Consider the following 8,575-nt stretch of genomic DNA (forward strand, 5'->3'; position numbering starts at 1 on the left):
CAAATCCCCGTAGAGTGCATGGCTCAGCAGCCACACATCCCCACAGCCCTATAGCCCTATAGCCTACATGGCTCCATAGCCCCACAACCCTACAGCCCCACAACCCTACAGCCCCACAACCCTACAGCCCCACAACCCTACAGCCCCACAACCCTATAGCCTGCATATCTCCATAGGCCCACAACCCTACAACCCCACAACCCCATAGCCTTCACAGCCCCACAACCCCATAGCCTTCACAGCCCCACAACCCCATAGCCTTCACAGCCCCACAGCCCTACAGCCTTTCAGCATCCACAGCCTGAGTGAACCTGTAACCCTATATCAGTCCGTTCTATTGCTATGAAGAGAGACCATGACCAACTCATGAAAAGAAGCATTTAACTGGGGGCTGGCCTACAGTTTCAGAGGCTCAGCCCATTTTCATCATGGTGGGGAACATGGCAGTGTACAGGCAGGTGCTGGAGAGGTAGCTGAGAGATACAACCTGATCCTTAGGCAGAGAGACTGAGCCTGCCATGAGCTTTCTGAAACATCAAGGCACAGCCCTGATTGCATAGTAACTCCAATAAGACTACATTTTTTGTGGGGAACATCATGTTGGGGTGATAAGTCTCCATTGCATGGCTGCTTTGGTGTTCCCCATGTCCTGTAAGTAATCCCTAGCATGTGCTATATAAGTAAGTCCAATAAACTCATGGGCTCCCCAAGTTGGACTTTGGTGAAATGGCACTTTGGCCTGTTGCTGCCTTGTCATACAATATCCTAAATATGTTTTCTTAAGACTTCTTTCCAAGCACTAGTCTCCCCACAAATGAAGTCCTGTAACTGGGCTTCAGAACTCCTTAAATGTCCTCCAAAGGCAAGCCCACCCTCCCTGAGGCTGCAGGTCCTCTGCTGTCTCCCCAGGTCTTCCCTTTTCTGTCATCAGTTGTCTTTTAACCCCCAGAAGTGCCTGTAGCTTCCTGCTTCACAAGCACCAAGCTGTCATAGGTATCTGTGTGACTAGACTCTGTTTGATGAGGTCTGTCACCACCTAGTGGCCAGCTAGTGTAAGAGAAGAAATTCATCCAGAATAGAAGTGATCCTTGGCGTTTTCCGGGGACTGTGGAAGAAGCAGCATCACTCACAGGAACACCGAGAGGCTCAGAAGATCTTGAGATACGTGGGATTTGAAGCAGGGTATGGAAGAACCTGAAGCTCATGTCTGCAGGCCGGCAAGCAAGCGACTGTGAACATGCCTACCAAGTGACAGAAGACTGTTTACCTCACGAGTTCTTTCCATGACTGTGGGAGACCTCCCATCTACTGCTCCTCTTGTGCCTGATTCTATACCTTAGCTATTATGAGTAATGCCATAATAGATATGGGGTGCAGCCAAAAAATTAGTTTTTATCATTAATTATGTGTTTGTGTATGTGCCACTCTGTGTAGGTATGCACACTGTGTGGAGGAGCTCATGGAAGCCAGAAAAGGGGACCCATCTCCGGGAACTGGAATAACAGGTGGGTGTGAGCCACTGAGGTGGGTGTTGGGAACTGAACTCAAATCCTCTGCAAGAACAGTGAAGATTTCCTTATGTCTGAATTGCACATGGCTGAGGCTAATCCTGAGTCACAGGTGACAATTGCACATGAAACGTGCGTTCTACCTGACGTCTTCAGACATTACTCTTTCCTCTGCTCCACACAGCTTTTGTTCTCGTGATACGCCATGATTTTAAACAGAGCTGAGGAGTCACTGCCTTGGGATCCAGGGCACTGAGCTCTACTTCTGCATGTGAAACCCTGAACTGTTAATCCCTTGCCCCTGTAAACATGCCAGTGTGTTTAAACCTGCTTGGAAAAAAAATCAATAAAACACAGCTGCTATAAGAAACGGTGACAGTTCCTAACCCCTGTCAGTGTTAAAGACTTCAGATGCCACTAGCCCTACTTTAAGGGAGCCAAAATAGTTTCTCTTGTTCTGTGTGGGATCAAAATGACTTGTTTTTCTAACATCGCAGGTGCCTCACAGGAGGAGAGCAGCAGGGTGCTGGCAGCTTCGAGTGGAAGGACGAATCTAGGTGTTTATGGCTGTCCACAGATCTGGAAGTGAACAGGTCTCCTCCTCTGCCGGTAGACCAGGTCTCTGTCTCTAGGACCTGACTAGACAGAGGCTCACTGTTTTCCCAAGTGGACCACAAGTCACCCTCTGGAACAATCTCTGTCTCAGTCACACATTTGTATAAAGTGTGAGGGAGAACTTCGCCGATCTCACTGTAAGCAAGAACACAGTGGAACCACTCATCGATGGAAGAAGAGATCATTTGGGGAAACTGAAAGATGCTATGGAGGCAGAGAGAACAGAAAAAGGTGTGAGGAGGGCTTTCTGGTTCCAAAGAAGCAGCCTGGATGAGAGGGAGCCTGTAAACTAAGATAGGGAAGCAATGGATCAGAAGACCCCAGAAGCTCCTGTGGGGGCTTTGATATGTTATAGGTTCGGGCTAACGGAGAACTAGGTGCCCTATTGCCAGACATAAGGGAAGTAGTGGCTCTCGCTGACAGGCAAACCCACCTCACAAGTTTCTGAGGAATGTTGAGCATAAGCTTTTATTCATCCGCTAACAATCTTTCTGTTTACCTGGTGAGAGTGAAGCCTGAGCCAACAGCAGCCAGCTTGTCAGTATTGGGAGTTAGGGGCACTTTGGACCTAACGCATTCCACTTTGAATAAGGCTGAAGTTGGCAACTGTGCTTTGAAAGGGAAATCAAGTTAATGAATAATAAGAGAATACCAGCCAGGGGGGAGCGACAGAAGACTCAAGTGGATAGAAGGCAGGTTTGTAATGTGAATGACCTCATCCTCAGGCCTCCAGCTGCTCATACAATGCTAGGGAAGAGATGGCTGTGATGGCACGAGGAAGTGAGGGTAATGTGTGGTTCCTCTCCATGGCTGCCACACCTCCTGCATCTACTGGATGTCTGTCAGCTTCATCCTGTGCTGCTAGCCTTGGAGAACCAGTGAAACAGGAGCACCTGTCTGTACTTTTAGCAGGAAACTTAACTAATGTAGTAACGAGCTGTCAGACAGATCTGACAGGGATAAATAAATGAGAAGAAGCGAGACCGCTTTTTCCAGCTACCCAGGCAGTCCCAAGTCTCTCCGTGGCCATTAGCGAACACCAGTCTCAGAAGCAGTGCTGATGAGCCGGTAGCTGATGAGCTTAGAAGGCCTGACGGATTTTCCTGTGGCAGTCGGGTTCAGTCTACTGTCTCGGCGGGATGAGATGATCGATTCCCTGGTGCAGCATTGTCCATGTTAGACAGGGTCCAGGCAGCTGGTGAGGGGAAAGGCAGCTTTTTGCTGTGCGGATGGCTTTGCTATGTCCAAACGCAAGCCTCCAGGAGGGAGTTCTGCAGCCACACATCTTAGAGATACAGGATGCTGCAGGAGTTGTATGTCTATGATCTCTCAGATCCATAAAGGCACTTGAGAATCAGGGTACCATTACCTGTCAGGAATATCTAAATTAGACATTTAAGTTAATCTTGGGCATATAGTTTACTCAGTCAGTTACAGGGCAAGAATTATATGATCTCTGTAACTGAACTTAGCCAAAAGGTGCCGCTCCCCCCCCCCCACGGGTTGTAAGTTATTGACAGACCATGTGATGTTTTTAGAGCAGGTGTAGTCTGGAACTATGAGTTTTATAGATTTTAAAACAAGCATACCTACACATACAGGCATAAACAAGCATACTGTGCCTGCATTATTTGCACATTTTTATCCATACGTAAGGAACAGACGAGACTTTTAACAGAAACAAAACTTTAATAAAAAAAAAAAAAGGACGAACAAAACTCTTCCTGAGAAACCGTGTCAGATGACCAGCTTAAAAATCCTCAAGTAAGAAAGAAACGGTAAGGATGAAAGAGATTTTATGGCGTTAGGGCAGCTCCTATCAGGTTGGGACAGCCCGCTGTCCAGAGCACAAGAAGGCACTGCAGGAATAAACGGCGGCAGAGGGCCGGGAGTCACGTGGCGGCCCCGTGGCGGCTTAAGCTCCGGATCTCCCGGGCTGTTGAGGGAGGAGACAAACAGCCGTGTACTGGGCATGAATCCCAGCCTGGCTGGGAAGCCAGGGCAGAGTTGGCATGAGCGTCCAAGAAAGGAACAAGCTGGGAAATAGGAAGAGCAATCAGACCGAAGCATGAAATACAGACAGCAAGAGAAGCAAGGAGATTGTCTGGGGGCAAAACTCGGGAGCAGAGAGAAAGGATAGCGACAGCAGGAAGGTGAGGGAGGCAGGAATGCAGCTCTCAGGATCCTGGCCAGTTTAGAGAAATGTATAGGGTGTCTGGGGAGCAAGCATGGACCCTAAGACACAGGCACACCAATGAGTTTATTGAGACTACCTACAAGAGTGTGGGTAAGAGATTCCTTCAGGGGCAGCAATGACTCCAAAGCAGCCGCCTCGTAGGTGATGACTCAGGAGATTTGCATTCCTGGAGCTCTCTTCTGGGCTTGCTGGCTGCTCCACAGATCTGCGATTCTCCTTCCAGGAACTCAGCTGGGCAGAGGACCCACTCCCGCTGCAGTTTACTGCTTCTGTAACCTTGGGGAGGGACTCCCGCGAAGTGCACAAAGTTGGCTTTCCTAGTCACAAGAGGTTTGTTTAATCTATTTACTACGGCCCACTCTCATGGCATGACCCCCGTAATACCTTACTGTCCCCTTTGTCAGCTTCCTGCCGCCACACCTTGAACGGGCTGCTGTGCAGGGCTCTCCCCTCCACAGTGGACTGACACCTCCAAAATCACGAGTCCAGCTAAGTCCCTTGAGTTGTCCTGGTGATGAGAGTAGGAACTGCCACACACTTGTTCGCCCCACTGCCCTTGTTTGTAGGTTGTGTCCCGTCCTGGCCTTGTAGTCATGGTAACAGAGCAGAACCAATGTGCAGTCGGGATGATCCAGGAGGGGTAAGGGGCAGCCTCCGTGTTTCATGGTGGGCAAACCTGGACTGCAGGATCTCACTTTCTTCTGTAGACTTCACACAAGCCATGCAGGAAGAAGACTTAAAACTGGGGGTGGATTATAACATCGGAAAGGAGTGGTGCTGAATGAGTGAGCGATTTTCAGGGGGAAGGGTATTATTCCTTTAAAAACAGCGGGGTGGGGTGTGTGGACGAACACAGGATAGACGAGACACGCGCAAAAGGAAGAGACAAGACACGCGGCTCCCACGTGGGTGCACTTTAATGGGGAGAGGGAAACACGATAAGGGATGGGGTGTGTGAGACACACAAGGGTGGGGGCAAGAGAGAGAGAGCGAGACCTCGTGGAGGCTCGCTTTTTAACGGGAAGCGCAAGGTTATCTGGGAGAAATGACCCGCACCTGGGCACGCCCGCGTGCGCAGGTGTCGGTAATCCAGGAGGAGTCTGGGAGCTGTAGTTTCCAAGGGAATAACAAAGGGTCCAGAGTATCTTGTATGCTTCCCAGGAGGTCTGAATGTTAAGTCCCACCATCCGTAGCCGCTTCCTTGGCAACACTGGCTCTTCTTCATTTTCTGCCTTACTGGTAGTGATTACACCTGTGAATGTGACCTTGTTTGGAAGTAAGAACTTTGAAGATTCAGGCTAGTGAAGATGAAGCTGTGCTAGAGGAGGGATGGCTGGCTTTTAATCCTATGGGCCTGGCATCCTGATAGAAGGAAGTGGGAAGATCCATGAGAAGCCAGGTGATTGCAGAGGCAGGGACTGGAGTGAGGTAGCGACAAGCCCAGATACACTAATTATGGGGGTTTGAATGTGTGATGCCCTCCATAGCCTCATGTATTTGAATTCGTGGCTCCTGGTTGGCTGTTTTAGGGGGTTATGGAACCTTTAGAAGGTGGAGCCTCTTTGAAGGACTTACGTCATGGGGAGTGGGCTTTGGGAGTCCCTAGGCTCATTCTGTTTCCAGTTTGATCTCTGTGCTGTGCATTTGCGATTGGTCTCTCAGTTTCTGGTTCTGGCCATCTGCTGCCGTGCCTCCCACCAAGGAATCCCCCTGGATCCACAAGCCAAAATAAACTCGGTCCTCTTTAAGTTGCTTTTAATCGTGGTGTTTATTTGCAACCACAAAAAGCATATAATTCATTAGGAGTGGGGGCTACTTGTCAGCCTGGTGGGGTTTGGAGTCATCTAGGAGGCACACCTCGAGGCATGGGTCCGAGGATATTTACAGAGAGGATGCATTGAGGTGGGAAGGCTACCCTCAGAATAAATGGCTCTGTCCAGCCAGCAGTCCAGTTATAAAGAGGGCACTATAATCGAGAGACCTAACCAAGTGGTTTGCACAGAAGGAACGTCTTCTGAAGAAGCTGCTAGTCAGGGGTCTGGGTGTCAGCAGCCACACACCCTCCAGAGCTGTAGAGGAAGGGTTATTCTGAGCTTCTTCAGGCTCCTGGTGACCACAGACCTTCTCTTGGGAATGGCATCTTCTTTCTAGTCTCTAACTGCCACTGCCTGGCTTTTCTGGGGTTTTCCCGCATGGTCTTTCCTGCTTGTATCTCTATCTCTGAGGATTACTCTACTAACCCTGCTTGAACTCAGCTAGTAAGGAACGGTTCCATTCCCAAATAAGGAGACATCCACAGGTACTGGAGGTTAAGATTCAGTCTGTTTTGAGGAGTTGTATTTCAACCCATAATAGCTCGTCTGATGGATGTTCCTATCTGAAGCCAAAGTAAATTCAATTCTCCTCCCCAGAAACAAGGAGAGTCCCTCTGAAGCTAACGAAAACATCTGGGGAGTTTTGTTTCCTCAGCAACTAGTGGCTCTGGAGCAAGTACCCATGGCCATAAAAGGATGTTGTGTTTATTTCTCCGCATGCATACCTGAGCGGTGGCAGGCATCAAGTCACGACCGAGGCAGGATTCATCAGTAAAAATAGAACAGAATAAACTAGACTAGGAGGTCCCAAAGGCAATCTCCTTCCCTCTCCTTTGTTTTCAAAACACATTTTGCCTTTGAAAACCTAAGATTTCTCTCAAAGCCAATGCTCATTTTACCTTTTGACAATTTTTAGTGTATGGACTGTGTAACTTTAAGGATCTAACTACCCAATGGGGGGAACGCCCGGTGTAGGTCCTGGGGAACTGTAGAAGTCCTCAGATGTCCTCAAATGTCATACATTCTTTTGGAAGACCTGGGACAAAACACCAATGTTGTTTGAATGTTTTCCTGGGGAGACAAGAAACACCTCTTCCCACCGCACCAGTGAGGAAGGAGGTGTGATCGTGCCAAGTACAACCTGGGGAGCCGATGAGTTTGCAGTTTACAGAGCATGGATGAAGGATCATCTACACACAGGGTGACTCACTCCAAAGCAATTTCACAAAAATTCTCACCAGCAGGGATGATGGCTTTCTCACAGCTGCTTAGGTGGGGCCCCATCATTTAACTGTCCCCAGCCTGAATATTCTACCTTGTGACACGACAAGGTCACATCTGATTAGGGTGGAATTCTGAACAAGTGGGGGTGGGGTGCAGGAGGGAGTGTCTGAGATCTTAGAACAGTTTCTGATGACCCTTGTTCTCATTACTCTTAGAGGGCCCACCACCTTCTATATGTGTGATGCTTTTATTAGTTGACTAATAAACCTGTTTCGGCCAATGACTTAACAGAATAAAGCCAGGTAGGAAATATGAGCAGAGCTATATAGAGAGAGTAGGCAGAGTCAAACATGGATAAGAAAAATGTGGTACATGGAGTACTACATAGCAGGAAAAAATAATGACATCTTGAAATTTGTAGGCAAATGGATGGATCTAGAAAACATCATATTGAGGTAACCCAGACCTAGAAAGACAAATATAATATGTACTCACTCATAAGTGGCTTTTAGACATAAAGCAAAGAAAAACCAGCCTACAATTCACAATCCCAGAGAACCTAGACAACAAAGAGGACCCTAAGAGAGACATACATGGATCTAATCTGTATGGGAAGTAGAAAAAGACAAGATCTCCTAAGTAAATTGGGAGCATGGGGATCATGAAAAAGGGTAGAAGGGGAGACGAGAGGAAGAGAAGGGAGCAGAGAGAAATATATAGCTCAATACAAAAATTTTTTAAAAAATGGCCCCAACTGACACAAAAGGACATAAAGGAGTATTGGATGGTTGGTTTTGATTGCCAACTTGGGAGAATTTAGAGTTACTCTGAACTTCTTCCTCACCCTCTCTAGGCATTTTTCTGTAAAAGCCTTTTAAGAGATTAACTGACTAGACCCTCCCTCTAAGCAGGCGCCTTTGAATGGCCAACCTAAAGACAAAGTGGTACAGGTAGAGAACACCGTGGGTCTAACTGCGTTTCCTCTTGAACTTGTTGCTGACCTCGCCTGCTGCCATCAGAGACCATCTTCTTTGGCCTTCCAAAGGGACTGAAGACTAAAGACTCCCCAGGGAGTTCCAGGCCTTCACCACTGGATCATGACTAAGGAAGGCAACTTCTTCCTGAACTGAGCAGCCTGGGCGCTCAGCCTCCTCAGGGTGCAGATGGCCACCGTACCCGACCCCTGTTGTGTGCTCCGGGGGGGGGGGGGGGGGGGA

Source organism: Alexandromys fortis, unplaced genomic scaffold (genome assembly GCF_014885135.2).
Source record: "Alexandromys fortis isolate MF-2015 unplaced genomic scaffold, M_Fortis_MF-2015_v1.1 scaffold_128, whole genome shotgun sequence".
NCBI lineage: Eukaryota > Metazoa > Chordata > Mammalia > Rodentia > Cricetidae > Alexandromys > Alexandromys fortis.